The sequence below is a fragment of the Uloborus diversus genome, chromosome 10 (genome assembly GCF_026930045.1).
Source record: "Uloborus diversus isolate 005 chromosome 10, Udiv.v.3.1, whole genome shotgun sequence".
NCBI lineage: Eukaryota > Metazoa > Arthropoda > Arachnida > Araneae > Uloboridae > Uloborus > Uloborus diversus.
The window spans coordinates 112873594-112901420 of record NC_072740.1 but is presented as its reverse complement, the minus strand read 5'-3'; positions in this window follow the sequence as shown (position 1 = coordinate 112901420).

Genomic DNA, 27827 nt, shown 5'->3' with positions numbered 1-27827 from the left:
ACGCAAGCTGACAACGCCTGGAGTCGAAGGGGCGCAACACTCAAGAGTACTACTGACTTCCTGTCCCGACCAGTTGCCCTTCAGCAACACTCCATGTCCAACCAAGACTTCAGCCAAATTCTGGAAACGATCACTCAAGCCCTGGCCCTTCTTCAAGCTCAACAACAACAGCTCTAAGCCGTTCTTAGTGGTCTCGCCGTCCTAAAGAGGCCGTAGTTTTTCCGGGCCCTCTTTTTCTTCTCATCTTTTTCCAACTAGATTCCAGTTCAAGTCATCATATAAGACTTTTCCTACCCTCACATAAATATCAGAGGAAGTGGGCTTTGTCCCGGCGCCTGTGCAAACATCAAAACTAGAACCAGAACGCGGGAGAACTTTCTTACTGAACTACTGACCAAGCTGCTCTTTTCAGAGCTGGTAGGACATCCCGGGGTAGGTACCGGGAGTCAGACCTCAACTTCGACTTCCGATCCTATCATTTCTGGAGTCTACTCGTCAAAAAGAATCTGCTGGATACCCGCTTAAGCTCCAGCAAAACGAGCACATATAAAGTGGCTCTTTTCAGAGTCGGTGGGGTATACCCCGTCAGCGCGATCAGCTTCGCTAGCCAAAATCGCCCGTCGCCTGATAATTCGAATATGGATTCGGATTTTCCCTTCAGCCATCTTATGGATCACTACAGTTACAAGTCGGAAGTCTTCAACAAAAAAATCCGTGCAGCCAAGCACTTCTTAGAAATCAATGACGTCTTCCGGGATGTAATAAGAATGCAAAACGAAGTAACGACAGAAATGCTAGTAGACATCGACATCAACAGACTGCATGCCGAAGAGTCTGGCAGCCGATTCTGCTCCTAATTGAACTCTCCTACAGGGACAAGGATGACTTCAGAGTCAAAGCCACCGGGGACGCGCTAAGGTTCCAGACAAAGAACAAGGAACACTTTGAAAGCCTGAAATCATACACAAGAATATATGAGGAATACGTTCACCAAGAACCTGCCGGTAAGTCATTTTCCTAATTTCTTACACGAGATTTATTAGTCCACACCAAAATTTGGTTTTACTGTGGAGGCTTTTGATAAAATTGAAATTTGCCTTCAGGTCTTAAAAATGAAGCTGAAAACTAAGGGTGAACAACCTTTTTCAGTGAAGCAGGCACTGTTAAAAATTTTCCGGAAAATTTACGGTAATTGTTACTGGCATCCATGTTGCCAGTAACTATTACCGTAAAAATCAAATGTTACTGTAAAATTTTACGGTTTCCTCGGTAGACCACAGCAACCAATTGGCGCTGGGATCGCTTATTTCTCCGGTATAAATTACCGTAAAAATCAGCGATGCGTTAGTTCGCCATTTTACAGTAACAATTACCAGAAAATCTTCCTGAATTTTTAACAGTGGGGGTTTTGAATCTCAGATTCGTGTGTGAAAAGTTTTCGGAGCAGCACTTTCCGCTTTCTACATTAATTTTTTGTGTGCTGCAAATTGCAATCTCAAACATTCAATAAAGTACTAAACATGTTTATTATTGCTTTTAATGAACAGTTTGATTTAAAAGTTGTTAACATTTATAAACCTAAGATTTAAATATTTTTGATGAGAAAAATAACATATTTGAAAACGTATAATAGTAACGCGAGAAGTTTTAGTTTAGTTCAATTAGGTATTTAACCAAAAGTGAAAAAATAGTAACTAAAAACTGTACTTAAACGAAATGGCTCATCTTTAAATTTGTATTAATGTCTGGATAAATTTAATTTTATTTCAGTAACATTTTCTTTATTTATTCCAATACCACATATCATTATAAACAAATGTGCATTCTTTGTGATTGCTATTAAGCCCATTAAAAGTTGATGTTACCATTCAATTGTTTTATAAAGGTGATACCATTAAAAAAATAGTAAACTCAATATTTTACGTAATATTGTGTATATACAGCTGCATGTGTGATAATTTGATGCAAAAATGCTCCGTCGATGGGATGAAGAAACACCTACAGTAGACTCTCGTTTTACGCGGGGGTTACGTTCCACGGAAATCCCGCGTAAATCAAAACCGCGTAAATTGAGACCTAATAGTTGTGTTAAAATAGGGGTTAGGTTCCGTAGATAGAAAAATAATTCATTCTAGTGATGACCAATTATATAATAAGTTTAATTTGTACGTACATCGATTTTTATGCACAACATGCATAAAAAAACATAAACTAACTTCCTGTTTTGTTTATAAAGAAGAGATGGCTATGATAGTCTTTTGGCAGTCATTAAGAATTTTTCCTTTAATTTTTTGCAGAGCATTAACGCATCCATGATCACTTGCGTCATTTCCATGATAGAATCTTCCTTCACTAACAAATCAGAAAAATCATCTCTATTGTCTGGAATGGCTCAAAATTTTTAATATGAACGTTTTTAGGCGTGTGTCACCGAAGTCGGTATCCTCGTTGGTTTCGGTCTCCTTTGTCGCTCCTACAAGCTCTTCTTCCAGTGAGTTCTGAACTGTATGAGTTTAACAACTCACTGCATTCGCATAAAACCGAAACTCATCAGCGTAAAATAAAATAATGGTGTCAAATCTTAAACCGCGCATCGATCGAATAAACCCGCCTAAAACGAGTGTCTACTGTACTTATAATTGATAAATTTCAAATTTTTAGTCTGGAGGTTTTTATTTACTGGAAAAAAAAAGATATTTTGCCAAAGGCGGTGTTTTCCAAGCATTTTCCACTGATTTTTCACGGGGTTTAAAAAAACGAATTATTTTGGCGATAGTATATAAGCGTTATTTTCAGTATTATTAAACCATTAAAAATTAAAGGACCAATTTTCAAACTCAAACTATACACTAATATACTTTATACTGCAAAATCAAACCAGTAACCGTTCCACCATAACTGTTTCGCGCGTGTTGCATTATTTAAGAATAAATCAGTCAGATGCATTGCGTACATGTTCGATTTCCTGCAATAGTTTTTTTTTTTTGAGATGTGCTTTTATTTTCGTCATTGCGCGATATGTATTTTGAAATGAATAATGATAACCATAAATCCTTGACTCAGAACCATTTTCTAAAACTTTTACAGTTAAAGTATTAGCGAAAAATGCGGGACAACCTCAAACAAACACAAGAGACAGAGATCTCCCAGTAACTAGATTTTAGCTGTTACGATGACTTACTCTTTCCATTGTAGTTTTCGAGTGTAGCTCAATATTTTTAATCATAATTTAAATATTTTTATAGACTATTTAAACATTGTAGTCAATTTGTGAATCACTAGCATCCCATCCCGACCTTGTTCGGGTTCTAAAAACTATCTATTTTTAAAAAATATTATGACCGAACTTTTTAATTTAAAGTTTTTCTATAGTAGTTTTTATAGAAGCAATATTTTTTGGGGGGTTTTATGAGATTTGAAAAAAATTAATTCAACTCATAATATAATCTTCCCGTATGCACCGTTGTACTACGTAGGGGAGAGTGTTTCACCTTGGGACACTTTACATATTTTAATTTTTAACGTCAATTCTTTGAATCAAATTTGAAATATAAAAGTCACATTAAAATACCCCAAAATTCTTCTATGCAATATATTGTTTTTAAATTCAGACAGTTTGAAAATTAAATATTTCTAGCCATTTGAAATAAAAGTTCCAAGCTGTCCCAAGGTACAGCATCCTATTGTACCTTGGGACACATCTTGTACTAAGGGAAAGTCTTAATGGTTCAGGAAACAGCGATATACTTAAACCAATTTTGCACTAGAAAAAAAAAAAGAAGTTCACGGTAGTGAATTAAATCATGAATAATTAATTATGAAATATGAATAATGAATTATTATCTAACAATAAATTTGTTTAAAAGATTACATAAGATTAGAACATTGTTCCATATGTTCCTAAACATATGTCAATTATTAAGAACCATGCATATGATGTACCTTGGAACGTGTCCTTACACTGTAAAAAAAATCCGAAACGTTACTGGTTATTTCCGTGGAACGTTTCGTGATTTCAGAGGTTTTCACCTATTTCCCCAAAAAATCAAGTATCTTCGCAAAAAAGTTTCTTGAATTCCTAAAAGATCCACGAATGCTGACCTTGCACTGGTGTGAAAAATATTTTTTGCTCCCAGTTTAAATATTGATGGAGCGTGTTTATTAAGTGTATCGGCTTTAGACTGTTTATGTCTTGTCCGGATTGACTAAGCTTCCAATGGGAGCAAATAAGGCACAGGATAGTCACAGGTTTGCGAGGCAGGAATTGCGGGCAAGGAATATGCTTGGTTCTTGCTTGCAATTTTCGCGTAGCTTGGCCGTGGCTGCTCTAATATTGCTGGAGCTTTCTTGGTAAATCAGGAAGGTTCTAATCATAAATTAAACCTATTTAATTTTTCTAGAAGGTTCACGACTCGCTTTAATAGGGGAGATTTTTTAATATTTCAGAAAGGTTACTAAATTTTATCGGAAAACGTTCCTGGTTTTTGTAAGATATGTTACTGGCTGAAATTGGGCACACATCAGCTGCCCATTATTTTCCAGGAACGTTTCTGAATCGTTTTTACAGTGTAGGTACAAAATGTTTGGCTGTCCCAAGGTATAATCACCACTTCGTATAATAAAAACGAAAATAGTAGTCAATCTAGATGCACTATCATTATTACTTCCTCTTACTAAAAGGGAAGTATTGTATTCGCAAAAAAATTTTCGCTCAAAAATCGGCCTTAATTTCCATTTTACTCACCCCCGAATGAATGTTGAGTTTTTTTTTTTAACCCGACCACTCGTGGATACATGCTTAGGAACGTGCAGACACTCGAAATATCCATTTTGAGTATCCCCGAGTTAATTACAACGAGTTTTCTCGTGACGTCTGTATGTACGTATGTATGTGCTTATGTGTGTATGTATGTCGCATAACTCAAGAACGGAATGTCCTAGAAAGTTGAAATTTGGTACGTAGATACCTAGTGGGGTCTAGTTGTGCACCTCCCTTTTTGGTTACTTTCGGATTCTCCAAAGAGGGTCTTTTTGCCCTTTTTTGGGGGAAATCATTGTTAATTTCGATGTAAACTGAAGTGGTGTTATAATTTGGCAGACACTTGGCGATATATCGCCAGTCTTTTGGTCGCCATGTTTTAACACCAACTTGGCGACAAATTTGGCGATTTTTTTTTTAAAATCTGGTTTCAATTTGGCCACTGATGTTGATATTTAGAGAGTAAACTATTGAATCACATTAAAACTGCCAATAATGAGAACATGACATTAAACTGGAGTAAAAGGAAGTCATGTGATGCACACATCAGCTCGTTTTTCTCATAACCAAAATATTTAAAGTAATTTTCTTTTATAACAAAATTAATTTTTGTTAATTAAATTTACAAATACAAAGCTAGAAAATGAAATAAAAGTGAAGAAAGGATTTACTTTGGAGTCATGAAATTTTCTTTCTCTCACAAAATCGTCAATTTTACTCATTTGATTATGATTTTGAGGATAACACCATTTAGTGGTTTAGGTTGCTGTTAGAGATTACAAAAACATGGCTGCTAAAATTAGAATTTTAGAAATTCGCAGTGTCCCAAGGTACAACACTCTCTCCTATAGTAAAGTTGTACGTTTGAACTTTAGATGAAACTGGTGGGAAAGCATGAGAAATTTTCCTTCGAAATTTCAATCACTTAAATTGGAAAAGCAAATATGCAGGGACCATAGGCATGCAAGGAATATGAGTCAACTGATTTACTGCTGATGCTAGAAGAACAATACTATAAATCACAATTTTTCTTAGGGATTTTAATTGGGGTTCGATTCCCCCCATTGGTAAGATAAGGCAAATTAAAGTTACGCAATAAAATTATTGGGATATCGCCGGTAATTTTAAAAGCATAAAGTCCTGAGATGTGAAGGGGATTATCATATGGATGATGCACAGCGTTGTTGGCAAAAAATATTGCCCTCTCGTACATCAACGTGTAATTTTTTTGACGAAGAGTCTGAGTTTCAGGATGAACGTTGAGAATTAAAATATTTAGAGGAAAAATTCCTAACTCATATATTTTGATAAGATATCCTTTTCAATGTATTTTACCGTAACTTAATTGTAATAAAAGACTCTAGTAATGCTTACCACCATCTCCTAAACAAACTATTATGGTTATTTTGTAGTAAGTTTCCGCCCAAAGCCATTGCTAAGGCAGAAATACTTAAAATACACCGCTGGCTCAGTTATTCCATCCGAGGACTGCAGTTTCGTGATCTTTAGCACTTATCTGCCCGAAATAGGAATTACCTGAGCTGGAGTATTCTTGCTAAGTATTTCTGCCTTAGCCCTGGCTTTAGGCGTTAAATTACTACAAAATACCATGCTTTGCCATCAAACTTTGAGTTGACCCGCACCATTATTGCGGTTACTCATCTGGTGTACTAATTCTGCATTAGCTACCAATTTGTTTGACTCTCTTGGCTCCCTTAATAGGTTTTTCGCCTCCAGCTCAGATAATCCGGGCCTGGTGAATGCTAAAGAGCACGAAACTGCACTCCTCGGATGAAATAAGTGAGCTGACGAGGGCCGTGGTAGCCCGATCGGTAGAGTGTCCTGAGTTCGAACCGCGATGGTCGAAGATCCACCGTCGTCGTTAATAGGAGTCGACCGATGCAGAGGCGCCGATGGTTCAACAATTTAGCCATCGGCATCGGCGGCCGATGCTAACTTGCAGGAAACATCGGCCCATCGGCCTTAAAAACCATCGGAAAGCCGATGGAATTGGCCGATGTTTTTGAAAAAGAAAAGGACCTTTACTGTTTTACTTTTTTATACAAAGTAAAGGGAGTTATTGTTTTCATATAAAATTGTTTACTTAAATTTCAGTATGAATTTCTATTTTAGTCACCCCTGAAAGAGTTTTTAATACTGCATTCAGGCACCAAACATGTTAATTATTGCGTTGTTTCTTGCGGCTGGATGTACGTATGTATCTCTCATAAGTCATAACTCAAACAGGGGTGCCCATCCCCCCAAGCTCAATGGCGCAAAATCCCCCCCAAAAAATTTCACTGCTCTCTTTCTTTTAAATTAGGTGAAACATAACACTTTTAAGAGTCACACATTGTCAGTTAAATTTGCATCATTTGCAATCCAATTCAACAAAATAAAGTTGCTTGAGATTAAAAAAAAAAAAGTTACAACAGATGCGAAAACAAATTGCTTACATTTACGACAGCAATTAAAAGTGCAAGCAGTAGTTTTTTGTAAAAAATTTAGGATCTTGCGAATAATCGAGGCTAATACTAAAATTAGTTTAGCTACATTTGTAATTTATGTACAAGCCCCAGTTAAAATGATAACATTCAATTTTTCATAGCCGTCGCCAGTTTAAAAAAATCTAAAGGGAAAGGGTATGAGTTTTAGCTAGCTCTCATCCCCCCTTTTTTTCCCCTTAATATATTTTTTAATACACAGAGAGAGAGGGGGGGGGATTCAGCTTTTGATCAGCGTGGGAATCATCACTCGATGTAAGCAATACGACACCCATAGTAAGTATAATATTGACTCAAAAATAACGGTTTCTGGGTTTTCTTCCCCGAAAAATTTACGAATTTGCAGTTTTTGTCGATCTTTGGTAATTTTAGGGAGAGGAGAGGCTTGGTGACCCTCCCGTGGAAATTTTTTGAAACTGAAACTCTAAAAACACAATTGCAAATTGCTTCGATTATGTCAGGAAAAGGGTGGCCAGTGACTGCTTCGGAACTGTTTTGAAATTGTAGTTCTAAAAATGCAGTTTTAGACAACCTTTAGTAATGTTAGAGATATCAAAATCTTCCGTTTCTCTTCCGTGGCAATTTTTCGAAATTCAAACTCCAACAATGCAGTTTTAGACAAAGGTTTGGTAATGTTAGGAAGGGGGATCCGGGGCCTTCCCCCGGAAGTTTTTTGAAATTATAGTTCTAAAAAGCTGTTTTAGACGATCTTTGGTAATGTTTGGCAAAGGAGAGGCTTGGGGACCCTCCCACGGCAATGCTTCGAAATTGAGATCTCCAAAAACGTATATTTGGATTGTCTTCGGTTATGTTAGGTAAAAAAGGTTCAAAAGATCTTCCTGAAATTTTTTTTAAATTAAAGTGTTAAAAACGCGATTGAAAGCCATTTTTAGGTAGCCATCAGTTTTTCAAATTTGAAGCTCCCTATCCGCAATTTTAGCCGACCTTCGTTGATGTTAGGAGGGGGAAGGGGTTTGGAAGCTCTCTCACGCACTTTTTATTGAATTGTCGTTCTGGAACACAATTTTAGGCAGTCTTCAGTAATGTTTGGGAGGGGGGAGGTTCGGGGGAACTCACTTTTGAAATCAAAACACCAATAGCAGATTTAGACGATCTTTGGTAACAATAGGGAGAAGGGGGAGTTCAGAGACTCCCCCCTGAAATTTTTTTTTCAAATTATAGATTTAAAATCGCAGTTTTAAACGATCTTTAGTAATGTTAGGCAGAGAAGTTCCGTTGCCCTCCCGGCAATTCTTTGAATTCGGAACTCCAACATCGTAATTGTAGATTGTCTTCAAGCAAGTTAAGGGGAGAGGTTGGGATTTCTTGAAATTTTAGTGCTAAAGTTGCGATTGTACGCCATCTTTGGAAATGTTACAGACTAGCAGTTTTTCGTAATTGAAGCTGCAAAAAGGCAATTTTAGCCGACTTTTGATCATGTTTGGTGGAAGTGTTCCCCCGGACATGCTTCAGAATTTCAGCACTAAAAACGAAACTTAAAACTATTTTTAATATTGTTTGCGAGAACTGCAGAGATGAAGGAGGGGGAGAGTGGCAGTCTTGGGAAAGTTTCGAACTTGTATCTTTAAAAAGGCAGTTTCAAACAAGCTTTGGTAATGTTTATGTTAGAGGTTGAGGGGCCCTCCGCAGGCAGTTTTTAGAAATTGAAATTCCAGATGATCGGCTAACTTCAATTGCAGATGAATTTCAATAGTAATGCATTTGAAGAAAAAAATTCACGGTTTTGCCGTGATTTTTTTTTTTTTGAAATTGATCCTTAAAAACAAAATTTAAGACGTTCTTTAATGATGGTGAAAGGTGGAAAGGATTTTCTGAAAGTGTTTTTGAGTTTGAAGCCCTAAATATGCATAACCAACAAAAATCGGTCACACACACATATCACATATAGAGACTGATATTCTCCAAAAATGGTCAAACTTATTCATCTATTGAGCATACAAATTCGAGAATTTTTATGGATACAAAACATCCTTCTATGTATTAGATATCGAAGAATGTAAAAAAATGATTCATGAAAAATAGTTAACATAAGATTAAACTGCTCAACTTCCATCTGCGGAGTCCAGCATTTTTGAAAGTTTGATAAAAATCATCTAATGATAAATTCAAAAAACTCACTTTAAAAAGGATACAAGAAATGGAAGTAAAATAAAATGAAAAATTCTTCATGAATTAAAATTTGTTTGTAAAGAAAATATGTATATTAAAAATCGTTAGTCAGGTGCAAAAAAATGTTATTTTAAAGCCTAGTTCTAATTGAATTTTCCCGGTTTTAGTGAATCCATGAAAGGCCGGAGCAAGATGGTCAAAATTCTTACAAAAACAAAAAAGGTTTTAAAAATATTTTATTTCATCCATTTTTTATTTCTTTTTCATCGCTGTCCCACGTATTCATCGTACAGAATTATACTCGTTCCAGAAAAAATCATGTTGATTTAAAATGAAATCAGTCTGAACCTTTTTTGCAACATACTGTAACGCCATCCTGTGTCTAAGGTGATCTTCATTGAAAAAAAACAAAGCTACTAAATTTTGGAAAATATACGTCAAAAAAATATAATTAATGCAACTTAATTATTCTCGTTGAAAAATTTTAATACTTTACTTTCCTCTAAAAATTTCATTTTCAAAACAGAAAAAAAAATCCCCCCCCCCCCCCCCCCGAAAAAAAATATGAGATGGCGAAACCGGTTTTGTTTCATTTTGTTAGATTCCCGTTAAACCGGTGGTAATTTTTAATTTTTCGATATTTGTAACATTAATCACAGTAATGCAGTCTTTTCTGTATTGCTTCGGCGGAGCTACAAGTTTGGGACCCGTCGAAATACCTTTTTGGGGCCCTATTTCTCTATCACAGAAGTTGTAAAACATTTATCATAAGCATTTTTGTAACTTCTACGGTGCCCCTATGGTTATGGGCCTCTCGCGCACTTGCAACATTTGCTAAATTTTAAATCCGCCACTGCACGTCAAAACACACTCGGGTGCAAGTTTTAAAAGGGTTTTTCTGCTCAATGTTTATGATTGTTTTGAACTCTATTTTTAAGACTATTTTTTGTATTTCCAAGAACACTTGCGTACCCCTCCTCTCACTCCCTCAATTTCTGAAATTAAACTCTAGTTGTACTTCTTAGTTGTTTAAAACTAACACCATTCCTAAAATTAGAGATTTTTTTTTTCAAGCTTTATCTATTGTTTAGGAAGAATTTAGAGCATTAATGTAAGAAATTGATTAAAGACGTATTAAATGGTGACATAATTCGGAAATCAAAGGGACTTTTGAATTTTTTCTTCGGAAGTGCTTAAGTAGATTCAGAAACTCTTCCGAGGCGTTGGTGGTAGCGGTTCTGTATTAAAAAAAATGATCTTTCAAATCCCTGACAATCTTATCAATTTATTTCTGTTAGATTTTTTTGAGCAATCGCGATTGCTTATTCATCTCATTTGACTGTCCTTGACGTTACGCTGATTTTATTTCCCCCTCCCCCGCCTCCCTCTGCCGCACTCTCCCGCCCATCGTCCTCCGTAGGCGCGGCTCCTCCGGTCCTGAGCAATGTCCCCCGAAATCCGCTTCTCCTGGTCGGTGGCGTCCATGTCCTACACACGCTCACACACACACACGCTTATGTCCATACACAAGTCTATGCACACACAAGCTTACACATGCACAAGCACCTACACACACACACACAGAGAGAGAGACATACACGTCTACGTGTGTGCACAGGTCTACGCACACACAAGCCTACATACACACACAACTATACACACGTAAACTCCCAGGAGAAGGGCAGGTTTGGGGGGAAAGGAGCAGTTTCTAGAAACAATAACTCCAATGAGTAGGGTCCTGTCACAACTCGTGATTGCGAAAAACATAATTTTAATTAAAAATATTAGAACTCAAATTAATTTTTTTTAAACTTTTTTTTTTGCCATCGGCCAACGGCATCGGCCATCGGCCATCGGCAATCGGCCATTTGGAAGAAAACTATCGGCCATCTTTGAACAATCGGCCAACAATCGGCATCGGCCCATCGGCCAAAAAAATGCCATCGGTCGAGCCCTACTCATTAAAGGGGACTGGGCGACGTTAAATATGCTCATGGTCTCAATGTCCTTCAAGTGAAACGATACCTCTGGGGGTGCTAGCACCAGGTAGCTATTAGCCCCTGGTCTAGTTTTAAATTCTCATTAACTAGTCGATCCGGTCATGGTGCTGCCATCTATCGGTATAAAAAATAATGGAGGCAAGGCACTTAGTATACAGTCCTCGACATAAATACAGTTTTAGTCAGTTGTGACCATTGAGCTTAACACTAAAAGAGGAGAGCGAACTAATCGGTCCGTTTTTTGCCCAATCGAGTATGGCAAAAGAATCGCACTTTTAACATTTAAACTCAAGTTTTATCATTTTTGCCGTGCATTTTTCAAATTCTTAATATGTTCAAATCGTTGTGGCAAAAGAAGCGATCTTTTGCCATTAAACAAGATGTTTTATAATACAATTGGTTTTGCCAAACTCGCTCGAAATTCAGACCGTGAGCCTCAGTGTAGAAGAATGGGAAGTTCTCTCTCCTCTTAGTGTTATAGCTCAATGGTTGTGACTCGGAATCGAAGTGAGCTGGCGGTGTATTTTAAGTACTTCTGGCTTTGGGCGGTAACTTACTACAAAATACCATGCTTTGCCATCAGTGTTTGAGTTGAACCGCACCATTGCTGCGGTCACGCATCTGGTGTACTAATTCTACTTTAGCTACCAGTTTGTTTGACTCTCTTGGCTCCCTTAAGAGGTTTTTCGCCTTCAGCTCAGGTAATTTCTAATCCGGGCCTGATGAGTGCTAAAGAGCACAAAACCGCAGTCCTCGGATGGAATAATTGAGCTTGCGGTGTATTTTAAGTACTATAGTTGTTTTTGAGATACAGAGGTTGTAAAGGGCTCCTATAAAAGGAGATGGCATTATTGAGGATTAAAGTATGTCTACAGGCGTTCCTTTAGGGCACCACAGGAAGATTTTAATGAAAGTCCTAGTCAAGTACGAAGGAGACACCTTTCATAATAATTCCTGAACCTTTGTATCCCTTTAAGGTTCTATCTACGACTTCAATAGTTAAATAATTGAAAAATCGTCCTACATTATGAGACACTTTCTTGAAGAAGTTATCCCAACTGCAAGTGGTTTCTTGTGCAACATACAGAGTCTTTCTTGAGGAGATATTCAAAGTAATTTAAATGTGGAATAGTCAGGTTTTGAACCACTAAGTAAAGTCCTGGCAGTTCCGTAAAAAAACATCACAAGAGCCAGTCTGCCTGTTAATCGTTTTTTGCTTAGTATTGAATTTATTAAGTTTTCCAGTTCCACCGAGTATATCGAAAAATATTTATTTGCGTTTCTGTTTTTCATGGACTAATCTTGTTTTTATAGTTTTGTTTGATGTAGTCAAACTTTACAATTTTAGCCTTATTAGATTATTGGCTAAAGCAATTTTAGCAATTTAGGGGCCCTTAAAAAGCGTGGGCCCTAGACTATTGCCTAGTTGACCTGTTCAGAAATCAGGCCCTGCCTGAAGGGTCCCCGCTCGAGTAATCCTAAAGTTGAAAAAAGTGCTCTTTTCCAAATTCCAACTAACTTTTATTTAACCCGATTTTAAAATAAATTAGAAATTGAGTTTCATTCACGAAAATTAGCTTTAATTTTAATGTTGTAGGAGCAATTAAGGATTAGCTAAGATCGCTTCTATATATCGATTTTTTCCCGACAATTTGCTACTTCGATATATGGAGGTTCAACTCTACTATAATTTTACACCCAATTATTATTTTTTCTTTCTTTCCCTCTTTTACTGCTATTGCTGCCAAGGAGGATAGAATGAGTAGTTCATTACTATTTTAATAATGAAATACATGAGGTGTCTCGTGGGGGACAAAATGACCGTTTTCTGTGGAATGGCCCTATTGCGCTCAGTTAAATGCATCCTTGTAACAAAATTTGAAGAGTCATTCTTTTGCTCAAGGTCCATTAGAAAACCATGCGATCTTATTTAATTTATGAGGTATTTTTTGAGGAATAAAATTTTTTGTCATACATTTGTTTCACTTGCAATCTGTCAACATTTATTGTGCATAATTGGGGGAAATGAATAACTACTCTACATTCCAAAAATAAATTCAGTAGCAACAAAAAAGAAAAGAAGTTCCGAACGAACGGGTAAGGAAAAAACCCCTTCAATGTATAGTTTTTTACATTGTTGAATGTAAAAAATAAGGCATATTTTATACTACTACAATAAAAATTATAGAAGTGCTATACATTTCTTTCTCTTTCTGAACGCTTTCCCTACACTGTAAAAAAACTCCGAAACATTACTGGTTATTTCTGTGGAACGTCTCGGGATTTCACATGTTTTCACCTATTTTCCCGTAGAAACAAGTATCTTCACAAAAAAGTTTCATGAATCGACTTTTCACCAGGGCTGTGGAGTCGGAGTCGGAGTCGGAGTCGGAGTCGATGAGTCGGAGTCGGACTGATTTTGGGATAAAGGAGTCGGAGTCGGAGTCGTTAGAAAACATGCCGACTCCGACTCCGACTCCGGGCTTCTTTTGTTCTTTCCTTTTCACTGACTCTCCTTGCATTTTTTAAAAACTGATTACCAATTGGTTCAATTACATGTATAAAAAGATACTAATGAGAAAATAACTGCCATTATGGAAATCAGCTAGCTTGAATGCTTACCGAACTTTCTGTAGCCGTCCCCTAGTTTGCTTGCTTTTTAACTTAACTAATAGCAACTGTCAGCAAACGGTTTTGTTGCCTAACATTTTCAAGTAATCACTTTCAAATAAAAATGAAATATAGTGTTTTGTTCGATCTCACTTATAAAATAGTAAAAGAAACGTAACAAATTAGTAAGTCGACACCCGTAGCTAAGGTTGAAACGTTTAAGTGTGATCGGCAAATTCAAAGAAGTTCTGGCGCGAAAGCACGAATCCAAAAGATTCGATGAAATAATCTAATGTTTTTTTCTTTATTAAGACTATTTCTGTAAGCTTGGTTCTCACTAAAAAGTATGGAACAAAATAAGTAAATGATTTCTTGATTACAACACTCAAGAATTGCAGTTAATCTTAAAATCTTCATATTTAGGTTAATTCTAAAGCAGCCAATAAAATTTAAATTAAAAATTTAGCGAAGAAGAAATATAGGTATAGTAAAAGTTATTCGTACAAATTTGTATACCGCCGCGTTTTATGTAAAATTAGCTCTTGACGTATATGTGCCCTATTTTCGTTGAAATTTTTTTGATGAAATATAATTTAAAATATATTCGTGAAAATTTTCAGAATTAAAGTATTTATATTTTTTAATAAACTCTGAAATTAACTTTGGGTGTCATCTACCAGATGGGTGTCACCCGGGGCAAACCACCCCCTCTCAAGAAGTTGGATTTAGAAAAAAAGGTTTTTCTTTCTCTCAAGTTACAGCTTTCAAAAATTGAAAGCACACGATTTGATCAATATCTATTTGTTAAACATTAAAAGGGGGGAAATTACAGGTAATCCTTTTTAAAATTTTTATAAGGGATTTTTAAGTCATCTCACTTTTTAACTCGTAACTATTGGAAAGTTTGATTTTTAAATTGAATTTCTAACGTTGTATGGCGTCTTGGGTTTACAATAAAACACAAAATGCGAAATTTTCATAAAAAGGAATTAATATTTAAATCTGTGTTAAGAGGTTTTCCCCCTTCCCTTGAATGGAGAGAGGGAGTTGAAAAAATACAATTAAAAAAATTAAAAATAATTCGGAGTCGGTGTCGGGGTGGGAGTCGGCCATTTTCTTTCCGACTCCACAGTTCTGCTTTTCACTGTTGTGGAAAATATTTTTAGCAACCAGTTTAAAGATTGAATGAGCGTGTTTAATAAGTGTATCGGCCTAAGATTGCTTACGGGCTGTCCATATAGACCAAGCTCCCAATGAGAGCGAAAAAAAGTCAATGGATAGCTACAGCCTTGTAAGGCAGGAATTGCAGGCAAGAGATATGCTTGGTTCCTTCTTGCATAGTCGTGGTCGCTCTGTTTTTGTGAAGCCCTCTTGGTAAATCAGGAAGGTTCTAATCAATTGCAATAAACCTACTTAATTTGCTTAGAAGGTTCTAGAGACATGACTGGCTTTAACGGGAGATTTCGCACTTCTTCATAAAGTTTCAAGGTTATTTTCAGAAAGGTTACTGACTTTCAGCGGAAAACGTTCCTGGCTTTTCCAAGATAGGTTACTGGAAGAAATTGGACACATCAGCTGCCTATTATTTTCCAGGAACGTTTCTGAATCGTTTTTACAGTGTAGTGCTCCACGTTGGATACAATTGCGTTCTTTGGTAGACTTTTCCCCTTCTCTCACCCGCCTCTGTCCGCAGCGACAAGCGCACGCGGCAAGATTGCGGCTTTCTGCGTCTCCCCTCTCTTCTATCCTCCTTGATTGCTGCCGAAAGGCTTTACACCCCAGTGTGAACAGGCCGACTGAGTGCGTTTTTCCAAGTTCTTGTAGAATCAATGAGATGAGATAGGATAAGGACCGGGTTTTGGGTACGGATGATCGTGTGAAAAAAACTCGTACAAAGGAACTATGTCGGTGAAAAAATAGGAGTACTCGAACTTAATGACTTGAAATGGATTGACTAAATGGATTTACATAGATTGCTTTAGTACCTCACACTCACACAAACCAGTTAAATAAGTGGGAAAATTGAATGCACAAGGAAACCCTTCGTACAGGGTCTTAATCACCAGATTTTGGCCATGAAACTATTCCACGTGGGGTTTTTAACTCTGAAATCTAAACTGCATTGATAGTTGAAGTTCTGTACTTGACTTGCATGCAAGTAAACTTCAATTTTTACTTCCTTTTACAAAAAAGGAAGTATTGTATTCGCGAAAAAAAATTTCACTCTAAAATCGGCCTTAATTTCCATTTTGCTCCCCCCCCCCCAAATGAATGTTGAGTTTTTTTTTCGACCCGACCACACGTAGATATGTACCTAAGATCGTATAGACGTCCGAAATATCCATTTTGACGTTTCCCGAGTTAATTACAACGAGTTTTCTCGTGACGTCTGTTTGTACGTATGTATGTGCGTGTGCGCGTATGTGTGTATGTATGTCGCATAACTCAAGAACGGTATGTCCTAGAAAGTTGAAATTTGGTACGTAGACTCCTAGTGGGGTCTAGTTGTGCATCTACTCTTTTGGTTGCATTCGGATGTTTTTAAAGGGGTCTTTTGCTCCTTTTTGGGCGGAAATCATTGTCATTTTCGGTGTAAACTCAAGTGGTGTTATAATTTGTCGGACACTTGACGACCGGCGATATATCGCCGGTCGTTTGGTCGCCAAGTTTTATCGGCAACGGCGACAAATTTGGCGATTTTTTTTAAAAATTTGGTTTCATATTGACCACTGTTGGTGATATCTAGAGAATAAACTATTGAATCACATTAAAATTGCCAATAATGGGGAAATGACATTGAATTTGAGTAAAAAGAAGCCATGTGATGAACAGATCAGCTCGTTATTATGTCGAGTAAGAGAAAAATACATTTGAACAAAATACTAAAAAGATAAAACAGGAAATGTATGACAAATTTTATGTCTTTGTTAAAATGATTATTTGATATTTCTGGCCTCGATGCCCCTCGTGCATGGGGTATTATACTTTCCTGACTATCTCTATAAATATCCCGCTGTAACAAGATGTTTGGAGTCCCTCCCCGGAGACCAACAGTGTATACTTAGAACGTTAATAAATCTTAGTGCTAGTTTTTGTTTTAATTTCTTGGACCGTTTGGCCCCTTAATGACGTGTCACTGCGGAATTTGCAGGTACGCAGATCCGGGCCTGATAATTTTACAGAGTAGAATATTCATACACTAATTTTTTTCTCTTTTACAATTACGAGATTTATGACGTTTTATTTATTTATTTATTATTTTGCTTTCCACAGAAATAAAGAGAGGCATACTGCGTTCATTTACCGCTTTTGATTCTTACAATAATGCCACAATAATTGAGATATTGAGACTAGTACTTAAGAAATTTTTAAGAACTTCTAAGTTTTTTTTATATTTTTTAATTCTGAAATTTAACGTATCATAGACTTTCTTGGCGCTGACTAAGCCACTGAAGTTTTAGGGGAGAAATTTTTAAAAAAAGTTTTAGTTTCCTTTTTTGTGTGTGGGGAAGGGGGGGGTATTAATAAGATGTGGGAGCTCCGCATCATTTGAGGGGTACCATTGCTTTTTGGAACGATGGACGCACCTTGTTTTTTTGAACAATTTTTCTTTAAGCTCCCTCTTTCTTTTTCTTTTCTTTTCTTTTTTTTTTTTCGATTTTCAGTGCAGCTTCGGGAGAGCCATCGGGCTCCTAACATCCTCGTAGATCGTGTAAAGTGGAGGTTTTCTTTTTTTTTTTTTAACTTCCAATTTGTGAAATTTTCTAGGGAAGCCCTGAACTCCAGTCCTTTTCTTAAATTTGTCAAAGATGACCTAATTGCGTATTTCGGACTTTAATGTCGAAAAAATCTCCAAGTAGAGTAAGGAACCACATCCACTAACGTAACCAAACGTGACATGCAGTTGAATATTTACAACTTCATTTTCGGAAAATTCCTCTGGAGAATCTTTGAGCCCCCTGACCTTATAATCGAAAATCATCTAAACTTCGAATTTTGGAACTTAATCCCATTTCCGAGACTAAGTCCCCTCTTGCCTCGTAAGGCCTAAAAATGCAGAATTTTGCATCTATTTTTCAAACATTTTCCCGGAGGGAACCCTTGGAACCCCTAAGTTGGGTTTGTTTCTGCATCAGAACCGTCACCCCCCTCCCTACAAAAGGTCATTCAAAAGAAAAGATTTCAGTTCAGAGCAAATAGTTGCAATGGTTCTGGAGATTACCTCGAGCATAAAGACATAAAAAATTCGCTCTCATTATAATATTACTGTAGATTTTTCATAAATTATTACTGTTTTATTTTTGCAAAGATTTTTTTCCCGACCACTAAAATAAAAGTGGCATTTCTAAAACACCTAGAGGTGAAGCATCCCTCCTCTCCCTCTCACATAATCCCTTGGGGTCGTTCCTGAAATCAGACATTTGTAATAACTCGCATATTAACGGCTGAAGAAAAAACGTTTTTATATTTCTGCCGAAAAGAAAAATTCTAAAAGCAAAGAAGTACTAATGTCCAAGGACTGCTCGAGTCCTCCTTATGGGCGCCAATATACCCCCACCCCTTTTTTTTCGCCGAAAGTAAAAACGTTCATCTATCACGAATATTCCCTTTCTCTTTGTGTGTCTCCTAGTGATTTTTGTCGGTCTTTTTCGTTTGTAACCCCCACAAAAAAGAAGAAGGAGGGAAAAAACACCAAACATTTTCAGCTCTGCGAGTCGGATCATTTTTGGGGTTTAGCTCCCCCCCCCCCCTATATGCAGGCTTCCTTTCCTCATAAGAGAAAGGAAAAGCAAAAAATATCATTACAAAAACAGACGAAAAGTTACGCAAAAAAGAAAAAAGAAAGTGCAAATTACCGGTTTCAGCGATTTATTACTTCAGTATTGTGTAGACGCATTTTCATGCAAGGGCGCCTTTTCTTTTTGTTCATTTGCGTTGGAAAATTAACTTTTGTGATTGTATATTTCGTTTGATTCAACCTGGAACGGACATTTCCACTTCATCTAGTGAAAATGAAAAATCTTCAACTTACGCCATTTTGAAAACGATTTGTTTGAAAATTAAAACGACGAACTTAGAAATAACCATTTTTAAAGCAGAAATCAAGTAAATGAATGAACATGAAATCAGAAACGTATAATGTACTAAATCGTGTTTGAGAAATGTCCGTATTTACCATCGCGAATTTTGTGAAGAAGCGGTTTTTGTAACGAATTTGATGTCGTGGTTCTAATTCTTGCTTCTCTTCTGGAAAAATAACATGAAAATTTTGTTTTTCATTTCTTTTAACCTTATTTATGTACATTCAGTATATGATGAACTTTCAAGCACTATTTTATAAGAGTTAAGCCAACTTTAAGTGCTAAATCCCTTTTTGATCCCTTTGATCACCCCACAAAATCTATGACTTCAATAAAATTATAACAGTTTGAAATTAATTCATTTCAAACTCTTGTTCAATATTAAATGAACACTTGCTTTTTTTTCCTTTCTACACTGTTAAAGTAATACTAAAAACAATTTCTAAAAAATCTCGGTTGATATTTGCCCCCCCCCTTCCCATGTGATAATTATCAGTTTGGTTATGAAAATAGGGGAAGCGTTACTTTCGGGATTTTACGAACGTAAATTGTCCATTGGGTCTGTTATATTTGTTAGAAAATGTGCCGTTTTAATCCCCCTCCCCCGCACCAAGCTCTGCTACTAAGTAAAATTTTCGAAAGTTGGCACTTCTGCCTAAAGCCATACTTCCAACTGCAAAAATCGCCAATATAATACAAAGAGTTAAGATATTAGAAGTTTGAAGCAAGAAAAGAATTTCGTGAAAAAATTAGAAATTTGAGTTATACACGGTCCACAGTGGGGCGAAAACGCCAAAAAGCACTTTAAAATGTTTTTACGCGAGAGAGGTTAAATGTTTAAACCTCTCTCGCTTGTTTGTTTACGCAGGCATGTTATTACACTGTAAAAAAATTCCGAAACATTACTGGGTATTTCTGTGTCACGTTTCGGGATTTTAATGGTTTTTATCCACTTCCTGGAAAAATTAAGTATTCTTAACAAAAAGTTTCTTGAATTGCTACAAGTCGCAAGAATGCAGACTTTTCACTGTTGTGAAAAATATTTTTAGCTCCCAGTTTAAAGATTAATTGAGCGTATTTATAAAGTGTATCGGCTTTCCTTCATGTACGGCCCGTCCGTGCTAATTAAGCTCCCAAAGGGAGCGAAAAAGTGTGGACTGCATTGCTTTGCAAGATTTGCAGGCAAGTAAAATTCTCTTTACTTACTTGCAATTCTGGCATAGCTTTGGCCATGTTTGTAATAATGCTCTTTTAACTTTCTTGATAAATCAGAATGATGCCAAGATATTATTTCCACGGACACGACTGGTATTAAACGGGAAGATTTCTAAATTTTTCAGGAGGCTTCCAGGATAATATCAGGAAGGTTACTGAATTTTAGCGGAAAAAGTTCCTGGAATTTACAAAATATGTTACTTGCAGATATTGGGCACATCAGCTGCCCATTATTTTCCAGGAACGTTTCTGAATCGTTTTTACAGTGTAGGGAATTTTTTCGATTTGTTTGGGCTCAGGGTCCAAAGTTCGCAGGTTTACGCAGCTATTTCCTTTTCAGGTTCTTTCTACAGACCATTGATGACTAATTAATATTAATTTCTAAGATGACATAAGAGGACATTTTTTGTAGAGTGTTTTGAAAAAAAAAAAATAACCTTGAATTCCCAAGTTTTCAGTGCAGAATCAAAACCGATTTTCGGTTTGAGAATTCTATTATTCATTTTTTTTCGTCCTAGTGCTATCGTTCGACAAAAAATAAATTAAATATACCCGCCTTTAATAAGAAACAAAAAGTTATACACAGCTTAAAAGAAATTTTGTTAAATTCTCGTCCTCATGTTTTTTCAACTTTTTGAAGGCTCCCTTTAGCTTTGTAAGGGACGAAGGGTTCTAAAATTCCAGTTCTGATTGCCTAAGAAGTAGACCTGTGCGAATTTATTAATCCTCAATTGATTGAATATAAGGAAAAAAAAACATTTACATAAGCGCTTTTTGGCGTTTTCGCCTCACTGTGCGGCCCTTAGGTCCACTACATTGTATTTAGGGAAATCACGAGCATGAAAAAGCTATTCAAACACAAATAAATTGAGCAATATTCACTGGCATATGAAACGCAGCGTTTTGTGACTTATACTACTTTACACTCGTGCTCATTTGCATCCTTTGAAGGAAAGTAGAAAACTAACAAGGGTGGGTCATTTCACGTCAAATCGCCTAATGACATGTGACGTCGTGCCTCAGATTTTGACCATTATTTTTTTACGAACAGATATCTATGAGAAAAGGCAAAATTATTTTTTTTTTAATTTTTTGAATAAAAATGATGCTTTGGAGAATTTTTTCAAAAATTCGATTTTTGATAATTTTTCAGTCACCGTTTTCGCATAAATTCCGAAAATCTCTCTAATTTCTTGATTTTTCAACCAATTCAGCTGAATTTGGTATCAATTTCAAGCTAATATTTTTCTTTCAGTGTAAGCGACAGAAAGTATTATACACTGTAAAAACGATTTAGAAACGTTCCTGGAAAACAATGGGCATCTGATGTGCCCAATTTCTGCCAGTAACAAATCTTGCAAATTCCAGGAACGTTTTCCGTAAAAATTCGGTAACCTTCCTGATATTATCCTGGAAGCTGCCGGCAAAAAATCAGAAATTTTCCCGTTAAAAGCCTGTCGTATCTCTGGAAAAATATAAACTTAGGAAGGTATAATAAATTAGCTTGGCATTTTCCTGATTTATCAAGGAACTTTTAACAGCATTATTGCAAACATGGCCAAAGCTACGCCAGAATTGCAAGCAAGTAACGAGAAGCTTACTCGCCTGCAATTCTTGCAAAGCTACGTAGTCCATACTTATTTGCTACCTTTGGGTGCTTAATTAGCAAGGACTAACCATAAGTGACCTGAAGCCGATACACTTTATGAATACTCTCAGTTAATCTTTAAACTGGGAGCTAAAAATATTTTTCACATCAGTGCAAAGTCTGCGTTCGTGCAACGTGTAGCAATTCAGGAAACCTTTTGACGATGAAACTTGATTTTTCCAAGAAGTAGATAAAAACTATTAAAATCTCAAAACGTAACATAGAAATACCCAGTAACGTTTCGGAGTTTTTTTTTGCAGTGTATGATCAGTTGGGTGTTGCCACTCTTTATCTAAAGTCAGTTTTTATCTATTTTCGATTGGAAGATTAAATAAGTTATATCTCCGGAGTACCTGCTACGATCTGCATCAAATTTTTTGTAGCATATTTAAATCATTCTCTTGCTATGAACAAAAAAGTAAAAGGGTGTTTTTGTTATTTTGAAATAAAAAAATAAAGTTTCTTTTGCAGAAAATACAAGTTTTCTATTACTCCAATCCCATTTTAAGCTTAAAAAAGGCCAAAAACGCTTCAGAACAATTTATACTGGACTCTCAAAGGATTTATATCAATAGTTAATCGCTAAAAAGTTGTTTACTTTTGAAAAGAAAGTGCAAAAACCTCCGTTTCAGACTTCGCAAAAATAAATAAATAAATGAATAAATAAACACTTTTGATTGAAAGTGTACTAAATATTAAGAATAATAATTTGAAGAATAGTATAAAAACTATTTCTCATGGCATTATTTAGCTTTTTTTTTTTTTTTTTTTGACAGTAAAAGATAGGGGAAAAAAAAGAATAATTACTATTGAAAAGTTTTCATAGCCTAAACTTGTTTAGATTACGTAACACCTGACAATGATCTTACGCTCTTACAATAGTCATGCAATAAGTATCATTCTTCTTTCGCTTTGAAAGTGAATCGACGCATAGCTTTCGTCGATTATAAAATGTGAAATAAAAGACATGCTTGTGCGGACGGCATTTTTTTTTTTTAATTTACTATTTCCATTGTATCAGAAGATGAAAAATTCAGAATTTCTATCAATAAGTTTCAAAGAAGTTTTAAAATATACTTCAATCAGCAAAAATAATCTTCTTCAGAGAAATCTAGAGTTGTGGAGTAATTACTGTATGTGTGCAAGTTCATCGTCAGGTGTAATGTAATCCAAACAATTTTAGGATATGAAAAGTTTTTAACAGTAATTTTTTTTCCATCCATTAATGTCAAAAAAAAGCGAAATAATTCCATTAAAATATTTTCATACTATTCTTCAAATTATTATTCTTAATATTTAGTACACTTGTAATCAAAAATGTTTTTATTTATTTAATTATTTATTTTTCGCGAAGGCTGAAACGGAGGTTTTTGCCCAATTCTTTTCAAAAGTAAACAACTTTTTAGCGATTAACTATTGATACAAATCCTTTGAGAGTCCAGTATTAATTGTTATGAAAAGTTTTTGGATTTTTTTAAGCTTAAAAGGGATTTAAAGTAATAGAAAATTTGTATTTTCTGCAAAACAAATTTTATTTTTTGATTTCAGAACAACAAAAAACACCCATCTACTTTTTTCTACATAGTAAGAGAATGATTTAAATATGCTACAAAAAAAATTTTTTTTGGTGCAGATCGTAGTAGGTTCTCCGGAGTTATAACTTATTTAATCTCCCAATTGGAAAAACATAAAAACTGACTTTAGATAAAGAGTGGCAACACCCAACTGTTCATAGAATACTTTCTGTAGTTCACACTGAAAGAGAAAAATATTAGCAATTGATACCAAATTCAGATTAATTGGTTGCAAAATAAAGAGATTAGAGCGATTTTCTGAATTCATGCCAAAACGGTGACTCCGAAAAATGATCAAAAATCGAATTTTTGAAAAAATTCTCCAAAGCGTAATTTTCATTAAAAAAATCTAAAAAAATAATTTGGGCTTTTCTCATACACTAAAAAAATTCCGAAACGTTACTGGTTATTTTCGTGGAACGTTTCGGGATTTCAGAGGTTTTCACCTATTACCCCCGCAAAATCAAGTACCTTCGCAAAAAAAGTTTCCTGAATTGCTAAAAGAAGCTCGAAAGCAGACTTTGAACTGGTGCGAAAAATATTTTTTGCTACCAGTTTAAAGATTGACTGACGTGTTTATTTAGTGTATCGGCTTTAATTTGATTGCAGCCCGTCCGGATTGATTAAGTTCCCAGTGGGAGCAAATAAGTCAGCGGGTAGCTGCAGCTGTGCAAGGCAGTGATTGCAGGCAAGGAATATGCATGGTTCTTGCTTGCAATTTTCGTGTAGCTTTGGCCATGGCTTATAATGCTTCTGCAGCTTTCCTGGTAAATCAAGAAGATTCTAATCAAAATCCATTAAACCTATTTATTTTTTCTAAAATGTTCACGACTGGCTTTCACAGCAGAGATTTCCACTATTTCAGAAAGGTTACTTTTATCGGAAAACGTTCCTGGTTTTTGTAAGATATGTTACTGATTGAAATTGGGCACATCAGCTGCCCATTATTTTCCAGGAACGTTTCTGAATCGTTTTTACAGTGTATAAAAATGTGAAATGGTCAGTTTTTCCACCAAAGTAAAATTATGGCAGTTCCGTGAAGAACCATCGCAAAAGCTTATTGATCGAGCTTTTCCATTTTCACCGGGAATGCCGATAAGCATTGATTTGTGTTTTTGATTTTCATGCACGATTTTTTTTTTTTTTTTTTTTTTTTTTTTTGCCTTGTTTTTGTTGATTCCCTGCGGCGGTGTCAATGAAGTCTTCTATTGCGGTTCCGCTTCATTGGCAAATTTTGCTTTTTATTTAAATTAGGCTTTGGTTTATATCGCTTGATATTAAACGGCAATTATAATATTTCTTCTGAGGCTCTCCTTGCAAAATATTGTCTTAATGATATTTCTCAAATGTTTGCCATAAAGCAATAGGATCTAAAAGTTGACCAATAGGTTTAAATAGTTATCAATAATTGTCTGGGTGCAGGAACGGAGTCAGAAAGCTACATGTATCATATAAGGTTAATTTCTAAGGTCCTCTGTAAGACTTAGGAAATATGAGCAGGAAAATGGTTTAAACAAATTCTTAAGTGACAAAATTTCTAGTGGCTAGTAGGAAGAATATTGTATATTTTACTGAGATATGAGTCTTTCTCAATCCCAGGATGCCTTGCAACTTCTTGTAATCGTTCTCTTCGGCCTCTAACTTCGCATGACTCTATTTTTTTCAATGGAAGTTTCGTTCTGATAGGATGTTTGTGGCTAATATTGTTTAACTATACCGTTTTAAACGCTTAATGCGGTCATCATGAAGAATATTTCTTCAAATAATTTTTATATAATTTTTCCTCTTCTTGTTCAGTTTCATTCCTATCGAATGTTCTTTGATCGTTGTTGCTTGAACGCATAACTTTGAATGTACGGTAATTATGTGCAAATATTCTTCGAGTTTATAATTTTCTAAACTAAATGTATTTTTGTGAATTTATTAGCAGATCTTTCTCATTTTGATTTTAGTATGAATAAAAACCTTAAAGAATAGCCCGAAATTCATGCAAAATTACAACTTTTAGAAAAACACGGATTATTATTATCTGTCTACACTACTTGAATTCAAGAACTAATTTGTCGGAAGCGAATCTCAGTTATCATTCGTTTTACTAAATTTAGAAGTGTAAACATTCTTTGACTCTAAATGGTTTACAATGCCAAGTCTAAGAGAATGCTATATACTGTATCCTCCGTGTCCTTCTAACACATGCAAAGGTTTTAGCGATTCTTATGCTGACACTGTGATTTTTTTTATTTCGTTCACGTGTTTCCATCCCTCCGCATATAGATTAAAGAGAACCTTCAACCACTGTTTCGTTGCCCGTGCGGGACAATCGTAGTTACGTGTACGGACTTACGTGTATAAAAATACAGCAGTAAGAAACATAAACTGGGAGCGAATACAAACTATTGGTTTAAAAAAATAGTATAAATAGATTTATGCATAATTTATAGCCTATGTCACTCAGTAAGAACACACCTTTCACATAGTGAAAGAATTTTTCAAATAGGTGCAATGGTTCCGGAGATTACCTCGAACATATAAACATACAAAAATCCGCTCACTCTCTTTGTAATATTAGAAAAGATTTTTCTTCTTTCTGATAATTTTTTTAAAAAATTCGACAAAAAATCTTTGTTTAAAATTGAGTCGAAATGCACCCCACCCACCCGCTGCTGTGCCTTTGGCGAGAGCCACTTCTGCCAACCGTTTGGTATGCTACTGTCTACAGAAAGTCCCCGCTCTTGATAAAATTCATAGAGGAGAAGGCAAGAATTTAAGAGAGATTTTTTAAAAAATTTCAAACAATGAACAATCATTTTTCAGCAAGCAAAAACCAATTTCGATTGCAAATCGAAAACGTTTGTAACAATGGGAAAGAATAATGTATGCCAGTGTGTTCAAATAAACAAATTATACCGCTATCCGAAGTTCAAGGCCAAGTCTGCTTTTTATTTTTTATTTTTGCATTACATTCTCACTGCTTGGGTCATTCTTCTGATTCGATTTGCGAATTTTAATTACGCTGCTGAAAGTGTTTTTCACAAAATGCGTTATGTTCTTCTTTTTTCTGCGGGTTTTTGAATGAGAGTCGAAAAATGATTACTCCAAGGGAAGAAGAAAAAAGTTCGGTTAATAAAACAATGGAAAGTGAGAACTCGTTTAAATAATTCATTTTCTGGAGTTCCACATTTGGTTATTATTCAAGTTTCTAACCTCCACGGTAGTTTTAATCAAAATATAAGAGGCATTAAAATGAAACCTGGTCACTAGTGTAAAGTAACGGTAACGATTTTATTAACTCAAAAATAATCGCCAAAACGTTTTGCACATTTATCCCATTGTGACACTAGTTGGTCGATTCCATCTTTAAAGAAGCTAGTAGGCTGTTGTCTGATCCGGGCCTGAACCCAGTCACACACTTCGTCGACCATTGTGAATCGATGTTCGCGAATAGAAGTCCAAACACATGAAAGTCATTCAGTGAAAGGTCTGGACTGTACGGAGGATGTTCCAGCGTTTCCCACCAAAACTGCTGCATTGTCATCTTCACCGCATTGGTCGTGTTTGGGTGCCATTGGACAACATGCCTGGCCGTTTCGACTTAAAGGCTTGTCTAAGGTTCTGTAAAGTTGGTCTTGATAACGCTGGAAATTGATGGTGGATCCCCGTTCCAGGAACTCGAAAAGTATAGTGGACCCTTGTAGTCAAAAAAGAACGACATGTTCCGTGGTAGACGATAACTTGTGTAACCATCTTTCCTAATCGGAGTGAAATCATTCTGTCGCTTCGCAACATCAAACGTTGCGCAGTCGTCAGTCTCTCTACCAATTGATGGTGCCTCCATATTCGCAGCTACATGTCTCCCTTTTACGTCTAATGTAAAGTTAGACGGGGTTAGACCGGGTTTTAATTGAATGAACCTTATACTTATTTCTTAATAACTTCAGAAAATTTAAAATATCTCTTTCAAAAAGAATTGACATTCGTTATTTAAATATTTCCTCTAATATAACGCTTGCTGATCCTAACTGGCTTAATTGCTCAGAAATTGATTGCATGATAGTCTGAGGATTTATGATATTTTAATGCTTAATCAAGTCAGAATTAAAGGAAATAATTTACTTTTACAAGAAAGTTTTAGATAACGTTTTAGTGGTTCTATTCCGAAATCAAACGAAGAATCCAATTATGACAACCACAGCTTTCTAACTAAAAGTACGGTTTCTTTAAACAAAACTTCAAGATCATTTCGGAATACATATGTAGGAGGCTGTTCAATAAGTTATAAGACTAATTTTACTGCCGCGAAACCACG